The 20,854-nt window shown below is 37.1% G+C and overlaps 1 protein-coding gene across 2 annotated transcripts in view; it reads left to right on the top strand.

Moving 5' to 3' along the window:
• The window catches only part of FRS2 (fibroblast growth factor receptor substrate 2), a 50,383-nt gene that overhangs the window by 6,595 nt on the left and 22,934 nt on the right, over positions 1-20,854 (top strand). The window contains exon 2 of one of the 2 annotated variants that reach the window (XM_061368028.1): positions 7,076-7,144. The exons of the other annotated variant lie outside the window; for it this stretch is intronic. The gene's annotated coding sequence lies outside the window, so the exon portion shown is untranslated. The remainder of the gene's footprint in view (positions 1-7,075; positions 7,145-20,854) is intronic. 2 annotated transcript variants of the gene reach the window in all.

The following is a 20,854-nucleotide window of genomic DNA, read 5'->3' as shown; positions in this document are numbered from 1 at the left end:
GCATATGCTGGTACCTGGATTCCTGTGTTTCTAATGGAAGATACAGAACCTTGATCTCTCTGTCTCACTGGAAGTGCATTTTAAACTGATGTGCTGATATTTCCACTGTTTTCCTGTGACTGCTGCCAGAGAAGTTAAATTGCATAGTAGTTCTTGCCTGCTGGGATTACTCACCTTGACACAAATAAGTATTTGTCTTTCAAACAAACTTTTTCTGAAATGCTTTGCAGGGGGGTATTATCTTCTTGTGTGTTATTGTGACACTGGCACAATATGCAGGTGGGGGCATTTCATTCTTACCATAACTTAGTCAGTAAAAATAACTAGTAATACTGCTTGTTCAGAATCATAGAACATGGCGAGTTGGAAGGGACCCATTAAGGGAACACTGGAAAGATATCAGCACAATATTAGATGTATTTCTGAGATGGAATGTCTTTATTTCATGACTTGCAAGATGCTTGACAGGGTGGAGACTTGACAGGTTTTGCCATGCCTTAGGACAGTGACATCTTTTTCCCAAATGGAGATGCTGAGACAGTAGCTTTAAAGGGGAAACTCCAGCTATTTATTTTTTTCCCCTGCAGAAATGCAAACATTGGTTTATATATAAACTTAAAGTAAAAAATGAAGGATCTAGTGCTATGTTTGATCTGGGTAGCAATGTATCTCTTGCTGAGCTTTACTGAAATGACAGCAATAGCTTTTTGCTTAGCTGCACAGCAGAGCAAAACAGAGCTGGCTGTGCAGCAGTTATCCTTCAGACATGTCTAAATTTTTCAGTCTATTTATGAGTATCAACAAACACTTTGTGCATACTTTTGCCATGCGTTGAATGCTTCTATTTTCCTTTAATTTAGCTTAAAACTAGTAATGGAATTCCTGAGGTTTTGAAAGGAATAGCTCTTGGCAAGCCTAGAGTTTTGAAGCCAAAGGCAAATTAAGAGACCAGGCAAATACAGGGAGGGCTACTTCTTCAGGGAAGTGTGTTAAGGTTCTTCTGACATCTTAGAGTTTGTTGTACTGGTGTTTTTTTTGTTTGTTTTTTTTTTTTTTTTTTAATCTCTTTGAATTACTCCTTTAAAGCAAAATTGTTGTTATTTTTCTTTTAAAAAAAAATCTTCCTGGAGCACAAGGTGACTGTTTTGTTTTTTTTCCCCTTGATGTCACTCAACAAGTTTAGCCTTTTCAGCCAGTCATTAGAAGCAGAGGGTGCAATACTCCTTTCTTTGTAGCTGTCTGTATTTTTCAGTAACTCAGGCACTGATTGAAATGTGTCATTGTAGTTTAAATGAAATACGCTCTTCCTACTTAATCACCAAAATAATTGTAATTGAAAGTGGTTGTTATGCATTTGTCAGGTGATGCCATAATGCAATAAAAAAATTATTTACATTTTTAAAGTCTAGCTGTGCTTTTTATACAGCATATCACTAAGTTACTTTAGGTTTGTGAGAGTAAGAGATAGGACGTAGGGATGCTTGTCTGTCTGTCATAGCTTTGTCCCTCTTTGGCATCTGTGGTGCTGCTTGCTGCAAGAATCTTTCTTCTTTGTAACTTCTTCCCACTAATCCTGAGCTGTTCAGCTTTCATAGAAATCTGGCATGCTATCTCCTTTATTTAGGTTACTGCATTTCCTTATAGAGTTTCATGGCTCTATATGCCTTCATTCAGTCCTTGCAATGTTTTTTATTATCACAAGCATGTCTGGGAGCTCATTATCATCTCTCTCAAACTTAAATCATTTGCTTGCCATTTGCAATGCTGCTGACAGTGATATAATCCTCTCTTGCCCAGGGCAGTTGTTTGGGAGTAGCCCTCTTTTCTCCCTTGAATCCACAGTCATGTTTTATTCATATCCTTCTCCTTCCTTGTCCAAACAACATTTTCAAGACCACGTTTTCTTTTTCTGTCTTTACAAGTGAAGCTGAGGCCTGTATCTGGAGTACTTAACGTACCTCTTCCCTTTTCTGCTGATATTCCTGTCTCTGCAATCTGTTTAAAATACAGCTGGTACCATGTTTCAGTAGTCTGACTGCTATCTAAAGCTCACTGTCTTTGAATTCAAAGACCTGCATCTCATCATCTTACATTTCTGCATCATATTCTTTCCCCCTGCTACTTTAGGCATTCAGATCTGTATTTGATCCCTTTCTCCTCCCCCCATATCTTTACTTACATTTCATGTCATATTCTTCACTTTGATTTAGGAAACTGGAGTATAATTGTATGTTATATATGTTAATGCTACTACAAGAGAAAATGACTGCACCTCTGGCTTTTCTTCTGGGTATTACAGTGTCCTGTTCTGTCTCTGCTTATACAGATGAAGTACTTTTTGATCTACCAAAACTGACAGGGATGCATATTACCTTTGGATCTTTCCTTACAGAGACCTGTGAAATGTATGTTGCTGTAAATCTTCCAAACTGGTTCACTTGTCTGATGACTATACTTCTTACTCTGGAGTAAGCAAAGAGCACTGGTGGTATGATTTAAAGTCTGTTGTGAGAGTACAGTGTCAGATTTTGTGGACTTTTATTATCGTATGTGATTTCAGTTAGTAAATATTTTTTTCTGCACTTGGCATGTTTCTTTAGTGAGGCAAATCAGATGTAATCTGCAGCTTTTATTTAAATGCTATACAAATTTGAGTAAACTGGCACTAAAAGTAGTACTAAGTGCCATGTCCTGTACTTGACTTATTGCAGAATGAAAGCTAATATTAACAGAGGTAATACTTTTTTTTTTTTTCCTCTTTAAATAAGGAAAGCCAAGTGGCTCTTAAATATTTTTTTCATGTCTCATGAAACTTTAGGTCACAAGGTTTTTCTGTCTTGTGTTTTAAATGCTTTTGGCTGGTAGTACAATGAAAAAGTAAAACAATTATAATAGCTAAAATAATTAACATACAGCTTGCTGTGCCTGTCATTAGAAATGTTTTAGGATAGCACAGTTAAATTATCCTGAACCTCTTCTGGGTCATGGCAGCTTGCCTTGTGCTTCAGTCTCTCAAAATCTACTTTCATGCCTTGAATTTGAGAGTGCGCTGTATGTGTAACTCAGGAATTTGTATTGCCATAAATGTTAAAGGACAAGAGCAAAAGTAGTTTTGGTGTTGATTGTCTTAGGTGTACAGATGTTAATGCTAACGTAAGCTGGATGTTTTGTATAGGTCTGTACCATATTTGCGCAGCTAGACTGGAAGTAGTCTTAAATTCTTAAATAATTGGCCCTTACTTTAAGGTTCCTAAAAGCATTAAATTAGCAATGCTTGGATGCTCTGTGTGAATGTGAATGTCTACTTCCTTTCTAATAGGTGTCTCTTTCTTAATTTACTGTTTAAGTTCTAAGTGGTGGTATTCAGTTCCTGAGAGCTTCCTCTGCACTTGCAATTTTGCTAGGAAGAATATTATTATGTTAATCTTTGCTGTTAGAAGGCATTTGTTTAAGACATTTTGAATCTTAAAAAGTAATGAACAAGCTAATATTAAATGCAATATCATCCAATAAATTGTTCTCCAAACTTGAACTTCGTGGTGTTCGTTTAGTAATATTATAATAACATTGTTGTGGCTGTATTTAGAGAAATTCTGAGTAATACATGCCAGTTGGTCAGTCCTGCAACCCCAGAGAGTGCTTCATTCCTAAAAATTGTTGGACTAGAAAAGAATGTATACAGGAAAGGGAAAAAGGGAATGTACTATGTAGGCTTCAGACAAACTGGTTTGGTTTTTTTTTTTATTACTTTTTTATCATTTTTGTTTTTTCTTCCTCCTCCTTAGTTTTGTAGACAGGTAGATGGGTGAACCTTCCTTACCCAATGCTTACATCCTGTCTCCCCAAGTTCCAGCAGTTTTTCTGGTAACAAAAGTGGGGAGAACATTTCCAGCTTGTCCTCTGGGTCTTTAGATCTAGATCAGCGAGTGTTTTGTCTCAGTGGTACAACATACACAGAAACTTAGATAAGCTTCTAGTTTCTGTAAGACTCTTTGGATTTAAGTGTATATTATGACTATTATTTTAAGATACTTATGGCCACTTTGAATCTTGAAATATTTCTACTCGTAAAGGACAGCAAAGTGCCCTTCCAAATCTAAAGTTCAAGTTATTTGTCTTGGATTTTCTGTGCTTACAGTGAACGTGGATCATCTGACCTTCACAAATGTGTTTTCTTTTACTGTGACTTTAGTTTGTATGTCTCACTAAGTTTGCTTAATAAATATTTATTTTTTCTGCTTCGGGGTTCCTTGTTCTGTTAAGGCCCTGTAAACTGGTCCCACAGAGCACATCATGTATGTCTGATAAATTTATGTCTCTTAAAGAGTTTGTATTTCTTATGTCAGCTGTAATACAGGATTTTATTTGTTAAATGGATGTAAATAATTTTAAATTGTATGTTTTTAAATGGTTTCATATCAAAGTAAAAAGCTGTTTGTCAGTAGTGTGACATTAAAAAGTAAACTACCTCTCTGAAGGTTCGCTTGTGCCAATACTGTATCAGTTATTAGTTTCTGTGAATTTTTCACTGCTCATGTCAAAAGAAATCAATTACATTTACTAATACGTAAGCCTGTCTCCTTCCTCCAAGGACATAAGCATCTCCATTTTACTCTGGGGCTCAGCCTAAGGCAAGCTGTGAAGATTTGTGTCTAGGTTTAAATACTTGTGAAGGATTAAGGCTCACAAGTGTATAAAAAAAAAATTAATTAGTAAGCAGTTAAATGAAGTCTTATGTTCACACCTCACCTCTGATAGCTTCCTATACTCTTACCTATGGCTAAGTAAGTTAGAGTACAGTTTTGAGCAGCTCTTTATGTCCTGATTCATGTAAGATTTTGCATGGTGTTTTGACTTCTTACTGAACTACAGGTCACAAAACTTGGTGAGATATGTAGGGAAAGTAGGGATTAATTGAAGCATGTGCTGTTCAGTTTGGAGTTTAAGCTCTTCTTAAGATGAGCGACTTCTTTGTAGTCATCAGGAAGATGTCTGAAGAGGAGGAAGCCTGTTCAGCTGAGGTGTTAGGGACAGGCTGAAATACTTAATGATAAGTAGTTTATTCTAGGGAAAGCTCTTAGTAGCATGATTAAATGTTGACTACCATGAGATATTTTATGCTAATAAGTAGAGTGATATTAACCAGTTGTTATGTGATATGCCAAACTGCTCTGGCATTCATGATGAGATGACTGATTGCAGTGGTACTATTAGATTGATTGGCTGTATTGCTGACTTAAAAAGTGAGCACTGCATTAAAGGTGATGTACTGGATTATTACGAAGTGTTCTATCATAAGCGTAAGTTTTCAAGTTGTATGCGAAATATGTAGTTTTAGGCTTTTGAACAAAGAAACTTAAGTATTTGTTTCAATGTTACACATTAAATAGCTAATTATTTTGAAATTCTAACAGTTTTTTATGAGCTGCTGTGCTCAGCATATTTTAAAGTGCTCATTACATACAGGTCTAGATTTTTTTAAAGAAAATAAACATATTTGAAATAGGACCTGTTTTCTAATGCTGCTGTCAGATGTAAAAATATCTAGAATAGGCAGATTGTATTTCTTCATGTTGCTTTCCAGTGCAGTGCCTCACAAAAAAGTGTGTGGCCTGAATGTGTGTGGGTTTTGTTTTTTCTTTTAATGGAGTTATGCAAGTTAACATAGCTTTTATTGTTGATTAATAGCTGAAATTATTGGGTGGGGATAGGATGGGGAAGGGACAACTAGTGTTCATTCTTTTAGAGAAAGAAAATCTTAAGCTCTCTTCCATCACTTGGGTGCTTTCAGCTTTATGTTCTGCTCTATCATTAGTCTGTAGAAATGCTGGCATTCAGCTTGTCAAGAATTGGACATAACCCAGGAGCTGAAAAGAATGTAAACTCTTGTATAATGAAATATATAAAACTTTCTTGTCAGCCAAGGAGGAATAAGTGAAATAGTGTGTAATGAGGTTTTTAAGTAGTTAGATTTTAGGTTTGTTCTGTATGAAATGCTATTTCTCAAGCGTGCTATATAAAGGAAATGTAGCTTCAGAATGCCTTCTATATTTTTGACTTCAGAACAAGCAAGGAAATAGAGAATGCTTGAGATGATAGAATGATACAGGCTAGCAGTGTATGGTGAGCAGTAAAAGTATTCTACATATTACATCAAATAGTAAATGTTGTGGGCTGACTGTTAGGAATCTGAGAGAGATCTTGTTTTACATTCATTGTAAAGGCTTTCCAGGAATTAATTCCAATACCAAACATGACTTCAGTGAAGTCACATCATTGGTTACCTTTCATTATGAATGGACTATTTTGAGGTGAGTAGTTGTAGAAAATTTTGTAGTTACATATGGCTGTGTAAAATGAACGTAAAACTAGACAGAATAAGGGGATCTTGTCTTTAGAATGCAAGCCTCGTGAATGAAATGTAATTAAAACTGTCACCTGAATGTTTTGTTTTTTTTTTTTTTTAATGTTAAAAGCTACTTGCCCAGTTGGTCATAGGCTAACCCTAATAAAAACCATTAAACTTCATTTGGGTTTCAGATCTGTATTTGTGAATATATCTTTTATGTTACTGGTGGGAGTAAACCTATTATTCCAACAGAAATTTGGTGAAAATCTCAGAAACATAGAATTTTGAGTTTCACTTGCTTTGTGATAGAATACTGTCACATTTTCTTTCCAAACTGAGATACAGAGCAGATGCAAATTTCACTCTGTTTTTGTTGTTCATAAATATTTTTATAGAAGCTTCTTATTACTGAGACTTGAAATTTCTGTGCTGGTGCATATGCACAGTGAGTAGATCATTCCCACTTCATTGAAATATGTTTTAAAGTTGTTTGAATGGCACAGTTTTGCCCAGCTGTTTTACACTTGGGTGAACAGTTAAAATGGATGTCAGTAGGTTTTGAGGTTTTTATTTGAACTCAAAGATAGTGACAGCATAGCTTGGGGTAGGCACGGCACTTTTCTTACAGTTTGCTTTGCAAAATCATCTGTGCATGCATGATTAATGTACTTGTAAATCAGTTTACAGTATGCCTTACAGTATTTTTTTGTTTGTTTGCTTTAAGAGGCCATGATGTGAACTGCAGCAATACAGCAGCTGATTCCTGAGTGGTACAGTGTTTGTCTTCTGAATAAGGTAGGGATTTTGTTGGGGGGCTGGCGCCTTGTGAGGGTAGTGAATTTATCCGCTGGCTCCTTGGTGAGGGTGGTCTCTACTTCCCAGAACTTCATTTTATTTCTCAGAAAACTGCAGATGTTCCTTTATGTGCATTCACAGGCACACCTCAGGCCTATGCCTAATGTAATGAATTGTACCAGTGGGTTATGTGGTGCCCTGCAATTTTTCATACAGATTTTATGCATTATTTACCCATCTATTTTAGTGCCTTTTTTCTTAAATAAGCTACTATATGTGCTTCATCTAAGGCTATACTCACTATTGCTGGCATAAATCTATAGCAGTGACTTGGCAGAGATTTTAAACACTTGCAAATGTAATTAAACTTCTCAAAAGTGTCAACTATAGATGGTTCTCTAGGGAAATTCTCAAGTCGTGTACAGTATCACATAAGTAGAAGACTGAGTTCTGCGGACCTTATTCCCTAGGCTTATCTGATGGCTAGCAAGGAAGCCTAGATGTGATTAAAGAACTTGGCTATTGCTTCAGTATATAGCGAGTTACAAAAATGGCTAAGGCTAATGTATCTCTACACATTTGTTCTATCCAGTTTGGCCCTATTTCAGTGAATATAATAGACAAAAGGTATCACCTCATCAGCCAAGAATGAATGCATTTTAGATGGAATAATGTACAAATTACACTACTGGGGCTAACTGATCCATGTTGCTGCTGTGTAGGGCTGTTAGGGTGGGGAATGTTAACATGCTCGGATCCTGTCTGAAGTAGGCTACTGCAATAGGACTGCTGCAAAAGTCACTGACTGATGCAGTAGAAGAATTTGCATCAGCCTACCATGTTAGGCAGGTTTCAGAATTTTTCAGCAGCCCTCTGTGCAGCATAGTACAGGCTTTTAGTTGCTGGCGCAGCAGAATAGAGAAGTGATCCCACAGCAGTGAGACATGAGTATAATCTGGCTGTGGTTCCATCATGTATAATTTAAAAGTTTTCCAACTGTTTGTTTTCCCTTCTGCTCTACAGTTTGCTGTCCTCTCACTTGTAATGTTAAAAAATAGGCTGACTGAAATAATGCAAGTTAAAGGTCTTCTCTCCTTCCCAAGGAAAGTAACATCAATACATATGCTTTGCATAATTTCTTGCTTCTCTCATTGTTTTCCAGGCCACTTATTAAGCATGCTGTATTGGCTTCTACATGAAATCCAACAGTTTTCTCCTTCTGTAATTTAGGGGATAACATACAGAGATTGATCTGCATATTCAGATTGTCAGCATATATGGGTTGGAATTTATGAAGGAGCGTAGGGATGTTAGGTTGATAATCTTTCAAATATTCAGTGTGAAATAATTTACTTCAAGTCATACAACAGTATCAAACCAGATACCATGTTTAGAATAAGCAAATTATTAGTGTAATGGTCGGCTATTCTAGATAATACATCCAATTGAGATGTAGAACTGGACCCATGCTTCATACAGATGAGCAGCCTTAAAGGTTGAGGGAGTCAAACAGAAGTTGTGGGAGCTGGGCAAGATAAGGCAGTGGATGAGCATAGGGAATTTAATGGGAGCTGATAAAGAAAGGGGACTAGGAACTGGTTAGGAAGAAGCTTGGTTTTTGGAATATTTTGAATTTTGAGTGCTTGACTTGGTTTATTCTAGTATCATTAAATACAGAATTTGAATTACAGTGTTTGTCTTAGCAGTAGCTAATTGTCATGTTTCTTAATTCTAAATTACTTTCAAAATATCTACAATATTATTAGGCAGGGATAAGTGGCTTCTGAGGTTTTTATTTCTTTCTTGGGTGTCTTCCAGTGTAGACAAAGGGGTTGCAATAAAAGGACAGAGCATCTGGGATTAGAGTGCACCGTAAGCAGCATCATGGTTATTTCACACAGCTTCTGTACCTGTGACTTAAGTTTTCTTTGGTCCCTTTCTGTATTTTAGAGCAATGTAGTTTTTGCAGATTTTGTTATTGAATTGCAGTTTCGGTAACATACTCTTGTTGACTGATTAAATTATTGGTGGATGTAATGTGTTGCTTTCATAGAAGAATGTGTTTTGTTTGCTTGTACAGTCTGAGACACACCATTTATGTTTGCTTTTGAATTTTTTATATGAACTGCAAAAGTACAGAGGGAAAGAATGGGAGTCGTGGTTTATCTTGGATTATCCAAACTTGCTGTGGAACATTATTGCCAAAGGCTATTACGTTGAGAGATTATTATGTTTATGAAGTTGTTGTATTTTCTCAAACCACAATTCTTGTAAAAGGATAATTAACTTAAAGCTTGGGCTATTCTTTCCAGAATCTGTGCCAGTGCCAAAATATTTTCAAACAATACATACTTATCATTTCAAAGATATCCTTTTAACTTGAAATACTAAATAGTGTAATAAGTTTTTAAAATGTACTGCTGTCCTTCTAGTTTACTAAATGCTTATTTTTAAGGTAAAAGCAAGCCGTTTATCTCACATTAGAAATTAGATGTGAATGTGCTACTTCATAAGAAGTCTTAAAGTTTATGTTCTTGCTCTAAATCAATATTTATGCTGTTGATTTTTTTGCGGGGGGGACACATGCACAGAAGTCTTGCTGTTCGTAGCTATTGTTGCTGAACACTTTAACAATGAGGTTTAGCAAATCACAAGCTTCCAACAGTTTCATGCTGTGTGTTTATGTAAACTGTAATTTAATACTGAGTTGGATAATGCTTGAGCTGGAGTTTGTAAGGATGCTTGACATCCATAGTTGACTTTTTGAAAAACGATGGGAATGATTTCCATCAGTCAAGTGAAACAGCTTAAGTGTCAGGAGTTTAATATTAATTTGTACACTTAGGTGAAGTTTTATGTTTTTGTTTTAAAGAAAACTCAAAAGTAAGTGGACTTTTTTAACAAAATCTGTACTGGCTAAATTATCAGTAATCCTACTCCTAAACGTTTAGGAACTTTTGAAGCTGTATCTATGCAGAATTGTTGACACTTTTACTGCATTGAAAATGGCAGTTAGAAATAGCACTGTTAGAAATTACAGAATGCCAACATGCTGCTTCTGTAAATCTAGATTTAATGAGCCTTATTAATCTCATTCTTGATGTTGCAACTGGAATACTATGCTTTTGATAAAATTTTTTTCCCAGCTTTTAAACAGATATCAGTATTTGCTTGAAATTATACTTTGCACACAGTAACTAACTGTAGCTTTATATGAACTTACCTTTGCATAACATTCAGAGAAAGCAGTTTCAGAGACTAGGTGTTCTATAGGTTTTTTGTAAAACTGATACACAAGTTGATCTATTTTAGCAGAATACTGTAATATCTCTTTACATCACAATGAAGCTGTATTTTGGTGACCACTTTAAAATGGTCCAAGTGTGACCTGTTTCCAAAGGAGAGGATGATTTTTCGTTAGGCTTCATGGTCCAGCCTTCGTATTGTTGGCAGAACAAGAAGATGAGCGCAGTGATTTGAATTGAAGCTTTTCTGGCTAATTATAACCTAGCCGGAGCAGGAAAAGACAGTGTCTTTCAGGTGCAGTCACCTTTAGATCACCTGAAGATAACAGAAAAATTCTGAGAAAGAAGAGCACTGCAGTTAATTAAAAATATCTAATAATGACTTTTTTTCACAAAAAGAAAATGTCACACTACCTGATAGCCAGGCATGTTTTCTATGCACAGGAGGAAAAAATACTTCCTTGTTATAGGTTGAATTTGTATTATCTCAGAAACATAGGCTTGGTTTTGAAAGAGGTGGTTTTTTACCTCCTGTCAGTGCTAGTGGACATAATTCTAGTAGAGAATTACAATTTTTATAAAATAATTACTTATACTTGGCATTTTTCTGTGACAACGCATAAAAAAAGAAAAAATTGAGTGGAACACGGATATGTAAATATTAGTATTGAGTCATTTGGATTTCTCTGTGATTTCACAACAGCAGTAAGAAATTATTTATTTATTTATTTTTCAAGGAAGCAAGCAGGGCTTGGCAGGATAAGAGTTTATGGAGTAGCCCAATATTTAATCTGCAGTATATAGAGTGGCCTTTAGTGAGTGTTACACAGCTGTTTTGATTACCAGTATGAACTGGTTTGGCACTTTTTTTTTTTTTTACTTTCTAAAAGGTGTGTGGGCACCTTACTTATTCCCTTTACATAACTAATATCAAATGTTCTAGTTAAAGTACATAGATATTATGTATAATGGGAATAATATATGAATAGAATACAACTGAGTTTCTTCTGTAAATGGGACTTTTTACATCTTTCTCCCCACCTCCCAGTCATTCCTGTACCACACATAAATATGGCTGCTGGGACACAATTAATGTAGTGTGGTTTTTTAAATTGTGAAAGAGAATATTTAAGAGAGTCAAAACTTTTAGATGTTTAGCTTTAATCTTGAGTATGTGGTTAAAACAGCATTCACAATTCTTAGCTGTTTAGAAAGCTGTCTGCCTGTAATGTTAAAATCTTTGACATAAAATGTGAGTCTTATTAATATAAGCATCTGCTTACACAAGTAAAAAAAGCACCCATTCTGTTTAACCTTTACCTTAATATTTTCTTTTCAGTATAAATACTTATTACTGCTTATAAAATCATTGTGCATTTTGTTATGTTCTGCCTAGATTAGTGCTGTTCTTTGTGTGGAACAAATTTAAGGTGCAAAATTACGTGCAATTTGTCCTCGCTATTAAATTCAGCATGATGGAAAGATTATTTTATGAAACTTAAATTCTTAAGGTTAACTTGTAGCTTTACTGACTGTGAGGGGTGGTTTTAAGACACAGCTGTTAACAGGAATTTTTTAATCTGTTCTTCCCAGAGACTTCCTATCTGTCCTGGTTGTTTGAAGACAACAGACACTCCGTGTTTCTGGGGTTGCACTGAATCAGTAAGAAAGTTGTGAAGTTAATTAAATATTATTAATAACTTCTGGTTTTGCTGTTCATACTGCTGTTTTTTCCTGGATAGACTAAATAAGCAAGACCACCAAGATATTTTTGAATTTGAAATAATCAGCTTCTGGTAATTGAAGATGTGGTTTTAAAGGAATGACTTGGAAAATACATATAAATCTTAACGGCATCCTTTAATGGCTTCTGTTTATCTTGATATTGTTTAAAATGTTATTTAAAATATTATTATATTGGTTATATAGGTACATTTCTATGAGAAAACGTGCACACATGCCGTTCTGTCCTTAACTTGTGTGACTGGTTTCGGTGGTGCTCTGAGGCCAGTGTTTGTCTGTTAACTCAAGGTGAAACGATAATCTTTGTGTTAGTCATCATAGATAAATAAATTGCACCTTTTTGAGGATCCATCTTTATTTTTACAAGTAGCATGCATTATCTAGCTAGCACAGGCGGCAATGGCAATGAGGAGATGGAGGCGTAGGCTCAAAGAGACTAGACCTTTTTATAAAATTAAGACCTGCCACCTCTTTCAGAGTTGGTGGAGCAAAAACTGTTATTTATGAGACCACAAGTAATATCCATCCTGCTTAAAACCAGTCACATTGGGTAATGGGGGGGGGGGGGGGGTCCCCCCCCCCGCTGTGTATAGTAAAATTTCAGAAAGGAGAAACAGCATGCTCAGGACCTGTCTATGTCTATATTACCATGCCAGTAGGTATGCATGATCGTGTCCTTCTGCCTGTTTATTGTGTAGCTTTGGTAAAGATGGAATTTTTTGCATTAAGAGACTTAACTTGGATAATGCTGTGTATTTGAAACTAGGTAATTAATGGATGTTTTAATCCAACTAATAGCCAAAGCTCTTTGAAGCAGTCAAGCACACTTGCAGATCTGTTTCCAAAGCATGCCAGTATCCAAAATTATAAGCTTGTTGGGAAGATTCATGAGATATTTGTGCATTTGGTATAAATAAGTTGCACCATCTTAATAACTGTTTATTCAAGTTCTTACTGGTTGTTTATGGTGCAGTCCATACAGATAGATGCTCAACTGCCTTTAACATGTAGTAACAGTTTTTTGAAATGTTTGATGGGTACATGGTCTTCTGAGCCATCTTTTCCCCTTGCCACATAGACACCCTTGTATAGCCTTTAGATTGTAAGGGGATGGTGGGAGACTTTTTGACCAGGTGCCCTTTTTGCCTTTGAATTTATATGAGCAAAGCTCTGAACATGGTTGTAGAAAAGATTGTAATTTCATGTGGTTGAGCCTCCTATGCATGTACCTTTGGGCTCACTAGTTGTATTATCTCCAAGAATACAGTTCCTGTAGTAAAAGTGAACTACTTTTGGCATAGCATGTCTTGAAAAATGTCTTAATTTCAAGATCTTTCACCTTGCTTTTTCTTCCCTTGTTCCTTGTACTATTGCAGGCAAAAATTGTAAGCATAAAAATAAAAATGGATCTATTAGCTTTGTGTGATGACTAAGTAAGATATAGCTGAAGGTCCATAAGAAGGTTTTTCCAAGTGGAATTTACTGACCAATTGTACACTTTCCCCCTTCCAAGCCTGTGCCTATAAGCTGTGTGTTTGATATCTCTACAGCTATGGGTTTGAAGGGTTATTAAGCAGTACAGTATCAAACAATACCTCTGTAAGTATAAATGGCATGTAAAACCTAAAAATGTAATGAGGGAGATAGATGAGATGTGGTGAGAGGAGGAGGAGCAAGGAAGTGAGATGAAGATTGTAACGGACAGGAAAGGTCAAGCCAAAAGACAGTCGTGGAGATCTTCAGAGAATCTTCCAAACATCCTGGAAACCAAAGGCCCTGGACTTGGCTGCTTCTGGTCCTGTCACGTGGGGTACTCTTCGGGCTTCATCTGACTGGCCTTGTCCCCTGGCCAGGATAATTTGTAGTGTGGTGATTGGTACTCATCACACTACTGATTCACTAAACTCCAAAGCTGGTACAAAAGGGCCAGTTGGTATTTTCATGGTATTTCCCAGCTGAAGTTTCTGTGGAATGCTATAGGAAAGATGGGGGGGGAAATTTGAGGTAAACAGAAAAGGGAGAAACACCATGTCCAGCACTCATGCTTTATAAATCAATTGTCAGATAAAATTGTTACCTGAACTGAGTGCTTCTGGAAAACCTCTTCTTAATACAGTACAGCGAGGGTTGTTTTTTTTCCTTTACGGAATAGGTGAAACTCTTTTTCAAAGATTCTAGATCAAAAGTAACGTTAATGAAACCTGAAAGTTTACACTTCAGACTTCATAGTGTTGTTACATAGCAAACATTTTGATTTTTCTATCCAAGGATGCACCTACTTTCAAACCTGTGTGTTCACTGATGTTATTTCCACTGTTCCATGCTTTAAGGTACTTGGTAATCCTGTTATTTATGTCAGTCTTGTATGTAATGCAGCGATACGCTAAAATGTAGTCTGTGGCAGGAATATATTTCAATACCAAGTTCAAACGTAGCTTTTATTCTAATACTGCTTTCGAAAAGCTTTAAAATGTTGGAGAAAATGGTTGGGTTTTGTTTGTTTGGGTTCTTTAATGCCCACATTTATTCTTAGTCATAGGTTGCTTAAGGCTACAGTGGAGGAACCTAATCTTAGTCCTTTGTGTTCTGATAAGAAACTACAGCTCACCCATTTATTCTTGAATTGAAAGCAGTTAACTTCTACCTAAATAATTTATTCCACAGTGTTTGCTGGCCTTGATTTTTGGAGCTACTCAAGACATCAAAACTCCACCAGTTTCCTTGTCAGTTTATTACAGACATTAATTGCCATGTATTTATTATATGCTTAATTATTTGGCGGGTTTTGTACTTAATGATTTAAAAAAACCCACTTTTTTAATTCTCAAAGGTTCTATTAAGTTATCTCATGTTAAAGTGTAAACTTTTTTGTTTGTTTCCATTTGACAATTTTTTTTTATATAAGTACTTATCAAACTATGATGATGATGATGGCTTGACTTCGCGAATGAAGATTTGGGAAGGGCTTTACCCACGCTGGCAGTATCCCACATCTCTCAAATACAAGAGAGCACCTCAAAAGTCAATACTGCATTTCTTCACAGAATAAAACATTGTGCTGCGGTCTTGGGTGCCAGAGTGTTCAGCTAATAAAATATATATGACATAGGTCTCAGAAACTTCTTTTAAAGTACTGTATCTTGTTATGATAACTAGTAAAAACAAATCCTCTGTGGACAGTGGTGGTTCAGTTAAGCTGGTTTACACTTTTTGTGTATTGTTCCCTGGCCTTTTCCTGAGCACCTGAAGTGTGTTGTAGGGAGCAAGAAGATCTTTTATCTACTTTACAGGTGTTTCAGTATTAACAATGGTAACAAGCATTTTCCCTTACTTAAAAATATTTGTTAAAATATTTAACCGTCATGGTTTATCAAACCACGGGAAATCAAACACCACACAGCCACTTGCTTACTGCTCCCATGTCAGGGTGGGGGAGAGAACCGGGAGAGTAAAAGTGAGAAAACTGGGTTGAGATAAGACAGTTCAATTGGTAAAGCAAAAGCTCTTTGTGCAGGCAAAGCAAACCAAGGAATTCATTCACCACTTCCCATGGGCAGACACATGTTGGGCCATCTGCAGGAGAGTCAGGCTCCATCACACCTGGTGTTAACTTGGTAAGATGAGCACTGTCACTCCAAATGTCCCCTGCTTCTTCCCCCAACTTTACATGCTGAGCATGATGCCATATGGTGTGGAATGTCCCTTGGGTCAGTTGGGGTTACCTGTCCTGGCTGTGTCCCCTCCCAGCTTCTTGTGCACTCCCAGCTTGCTCTCTGGTGGGGTAGGATGAGAAGCAGAAAACGCCTTGACTTTGTATGAGCACTGCTCACCAATAGGGAAAACATCCCTGTGTTACCAGCACTGTTTCCAGCACAAATTCTAGAGATATTTTCATCTAGAGCGTTGAGAAGGGTCGTAGTAAGTCAACTTAAGTATCTGTTGAACTTGGTTTTTAACTTGCAGTCATGTGTACTTGAAGTCTAGTTTAAAATGTTGAATCATGTAAATTAACAATAAATTTAAAACACAAATCCAGTTCTTAGAATTGAGTGAATTAGAATAGATTGTTTTCTTTCCATTCTTGTCTAAGTAGGTGCCAGCAAGCTTTATGGGCTTGTTATTTAAATGGGTTCTATGCCAAAACATTTTACGTGCCAGGTTTTTAAAGAAATTGTGCTGTTTTGCTAGAGACCACAGAGTTTTCACCCAGAAAATGCTCTAGCTGTAGAATCTGTGAATGATTGTTTTTTGTATCATCTTTGACCAGTTTTATAATACCCTGAAGCAGCAAACTGGCTGTTGAAACTCTGTAATGTAAGTTATCTGTCCTCTTCTAGCAAATTGTTGGATTGGGGTGGTATTCATTTCTCTTATTGCACCTACTTTAAAATTAACCTGCAAGACCCATAGGTGGGCCTGAATCATAACTTTTTTAGTGTTTCTGTTAAAATGTCTGAATCTGAGTTCTTCTGTGTTCTATCCTTTCTTTGAGGCTTTCTGTGACTTTTCACTGACAATAAGGTGTGATTGATTATTTAACTGCAGCACAGAATAGAGTAACTACAAAGGTGTATTTGTGGGTGTAGTTTCAAAAGGCATTTCTTTCTGTAGTGCTGCTGGTATAAAGAATGCCACTTCCTTGTATGTGCTTGGATGTTCATGTGGTGAACCTGATCAGGAAGCTGGTCCAGATTGTAAAATAGCTGAACAAGGGAAATAATGATTATTTTTAGCCCAGATAAGTTATGGGTGACATCCTGATGTTTGGAAGTGATGGGTAACTGAAAAAGTGTAGGAAGCTGAGATACCTGCATTTCAATTTTTGTTTGTATTTTATTTCTCCATAGCAGTAAATGATATTTTGCATACATTTAAGTAGAGATCTATGTTCTAGCTGGAGCAGGAGCATAAATAAAATGATCTCTGGTCAAGCTGTGCTAATGGAGCTGTGTGATCTGGGTACGGCTTCAAGTCCCAGCTGAGCAAAGCACACAGCTGTTTGTAGCCTTGCTCCCCCCTGCACATTCAGGCTTTCTCTCAGTTGTGCCAGCTCTGTCACTAGGCCAGCAGGAAAGCAGCTCAGGAAGCTAAACTGGCTGAAGTGTAGCTTTTCAAAAATATATTTCCTGCAGCTCTTGCTCCATGAAGCAGCTCCCCATGGAGACTGGTGAGAGCCAGAGTTCACCTGTGGCCAGGAGCAGCAGGAGGGCCCATTGCTGTACCTCTGACTTGTGTAGCCTACATACACCAGGAGTGTGGCATGGTGAAAGGTGGCTGCATCCATTTCTAAGCAGCTGTGCTGTCTTCCTGCTCTCTGTGCTTCCTGCCAGACCCTCCGCATTGTCACTGCATTACCCCTGCCTGGTTTCAGCAATCACCTCTACCCTCTCCTCCCCTGGCACCTTTGCAATTCTCCATCATCGTCTTATGCAAAGTGCTGCCAGACTGGAGGGGAGGTAGCAGGGGTGTTGAAACATGCCTTTAGCTTGAGGACTTTGATTTGAGGAATGCTGGTTTAGGAGATGTGGTGGCTGGCATATGGATAGGGACTTTTCTTAGGAGACAGTTTGTCTTCTCTAGCCAGTAAAGCATTTAATGTCAAGAATAGTTCAGAATCTACAACTCTCATGAAGTTCTGCAGGACTTTCAGAACATCAGTAGTACATTTATTTTGGTTTCTCATTTGCAAGGCCTTTTTAAAGTTTAATAATAAAAAATGTCACAGAAGAGCTACTGTTTATACCTTTTAAGCTAATGTATTCTACCAAGTGGTACTACTTCAATATCCATTAAATAGCACAGCTGGCACAGAATGAGAGTATGATCTGTTGCTGATGAAAGAATATAATGCAATATTGAGAATTAATGTAGTGTACCCCAGGAGCATACATGTTGGCTGGTGTGCGTGTCTTCCCCCGCAGTGTGTGTGTTTTCCACTGTGGAAGTTCATCAGAAAAAAAAAAAGAATGAATTGTGTATCTCTGAAGGGTAAATTTGGAAGCTTTAGTCCCAGGTAAAGATAAGACCCTGTTGTGGAATTGATACTGTTTTCAAAGGGTGCTATGGTTTCTGCTTTGACATAGTCATGGCTAGTAATGGTAATAAAGTCTTGGCATCTTCAGCAGTCTGTAGAATTAATCCTTGATTAGAGAAAATGGGCTTTCGATATAGCCATCTGATGCTAGCAAAATCGATGGACATGGACAAGCTTGTCCGTGCTAGCTATAAACCAAATCGGCTTGTTTTCTGTATACAGGAGTGTTTGAAGTTCTAGTATGGTATTTTAAACTACCTCAATCTCATTCATAATATCTAGAACCTGCAGAAATTTGAAGCACAAAAGATTGGCTCATACAATAGAACAGAAACATTAAGCCAGTGTGAACTCGCATGTAGAGATTGCCACTGAATGCAGCTGGTAGAGAAACAAAAAATCTGGATGAAGTCTTTGAGGGCTGAGTATTTCAGGTGATATTTGAGACTGTACAGTACTCAGAATACCCCATAGCCAAGCAGAGGTGGAGGTGTGTGGGGTTTGTCTGAGGCTGAAATGTTACCACCCCAACACCAGGGAAGTTCAACATGCTTCTTAGGCTTTTGATTTAGGATTTAATTTTTTTTCTTTTAAACTGAATTGTATCACCGTTTTGCTTATTCAGGGGGAATTGGAGCCAAGTCTTCATACTTCGTTACGAACCCCAATCTTGGATGTGACTGCTGTGTGAGAGCATGTCCTGCACATATTCAGGCATCATATTTATTGGGTTAGAGAATACGTGTGTATTATCAACACAAGAATTCGGAACAGTTTTTTATCCTTAAAGATTATCTGCTGCTTAAAATAATAAGTGATAATTTCAGTACAACAAGGTTAATACGACTTTTCTGTGTAGTTGAAGGTGCCAGAGCTTACAAGTATCATGTGACACACAAAGTCAGCAGTTTAATCCTGAAAACCTTTTGACAGAAACTATTTTCTAAATGACACCTGGTCAAACTTGTTAATAGAAGGAATATGTATGTAATAGAAGGACTATGTAATAGAAGGAATCTTATGGAAAGACTTTTTAAAATAAAAGTAAATGTGACTTTTTTGGTGGGGGAAGCTTCATTTTATTGTAAACTTCTGTTCTTCAAAAGGACACCTTCCCTGTGCAGTCTTTCAGACTACAAATTTGGGACAATAAAATGCTTGAAGAAGCCGCTTCACTAATGTCTTGGGAAGAGTTCAGTCTTGCGAAAAAAAAAATAATCAGAATTTTGGATTGTTTTCTCTCCATTTCACTTCGGCCATACTGTTACAGTTAGTGAAGATATAGTTGGTAATAGTGATTTAGAAAGGTGTCCCAAGGGAGGAAAAAAAAGTAATTATGTAAGTAGTAGGGAATCATGTGATCCACAACTCATGGTATTGAGGAATTTTTAAATGTGGCTGGGTTTGCAAGCCATATTTGCATTCTTATGTTACAGTTCGTTATTTTGAAAAGTAAGAGCAAATGGTTACTCAAGCTAATTTTATAATGAAACCCATGGTTCTGGGACAGTTATTTTACAATACTACTTACAGATAGAATTAGTTTATCTTTTTAGGAAAGATGGTTCAAAGTTCAGTGCAGGATTCTATAGAAAGGCAAGGTGGTATATGTTTCTCTGGTCTCTTACAATGCTTGACACTCATTCTGTGACATTTTATTTGGTTGTGCACTTGTGTCCAGTTGTTTGACAAGCAGCAAGACTTGTGGCCAATTGGTTCAGCCAAAAACTTTTGTGAGTGGCACAGGACAAGAAAAAAAACCTCTGGGGTCCTTGCTGACCAGTAATGCCAAACTCTTTATTATCTTTTGTATCTTTCAACTGTCATCAGGTGTTGTGGTGTGGTTTTCTCAATCTTCCGCTTCCATAAATCTTAGGAGTGACAGCTGTTCATTCATTGTTTTTCCTTTTCTTACATTTTCATTTTTCTTTATCTGTGTCAATAGCCTCTTTTGAGGATGCACTAACAGGGAGAAGAACTGTATATGCAGTGTGGTGCAGCCTCAGTACTATTCTCCTTTTGTTAGGCTGGAGGCTGTTCCCCTGGCAAGTGGTCCATGCTGTGGTCTGATCAGAGGAAGAGCCTTGCCGCTGGAAGCACTGCTGTGGCAAAGATGCTCTTCCTTAATAGGACAAGCTGAGCTTTAATCTTTGTTCTGCTGATTATTCTGGTGTGTAGACACTGACACATACATGGACAAATACCATGTTTCCATTCATGTTGAATAAGGGGTAACGGGTTAAAACTTAAACAGGGGAAATTTAGATTGGATATAAGGAGGAAGTATTTTACTATGAAGGTGGTGAGGCACTGGAATGGGTTGCCCAGGGAAGTTGTGAATGCTCCATCCCTGGCGGTATTCAAGGCCGGGCTGGACAGAGCATTGGGTGACATGGTTTAGTGTGAGATGTCCCTGCCCATGGCAGGGGGATTGGAACTGGATGATCTTAAGGTCCTTTCCAACCCTAACTATTCTATGATTCTATTCCATCCTTCTAATACTACTTTTACAGATCTTTATTTAGGAAGAGATCTATACAAATCAGACAATTAATTATGGATCCTGCAGAAAGGTATGGTTATTCTTTGCTAAATGAAAATGCTCTGTGGTGATAACATTGGGCAGCAGTTGTCTAGTTGTAGTATAATAGTCATCCAGCAGAATAAAGCTCTGTAGAGCTCTATATT

Source organism: Neopsephotus bourkii, unplaced genomic scaffold (assembly GCF_033783945.1).
Source record: "Neopsephotus bourkii isolate Nb327-2 ecotype Australia unplaced genomic scaffold, CSIRO-AGI_Nbou_v1 NB_1423, whole genome shotgun sequence".
NCBI lineage: Eukaryota > Metazoa > Chordata > Aves > Psittaciformes > Psittacidae > Neopsephotus > Neopsephotus bourkii.
Note: the sequence above shows the minus strand (reverse complement) of the source record. Positions and strands in the feature narration are given on the sequence as shown.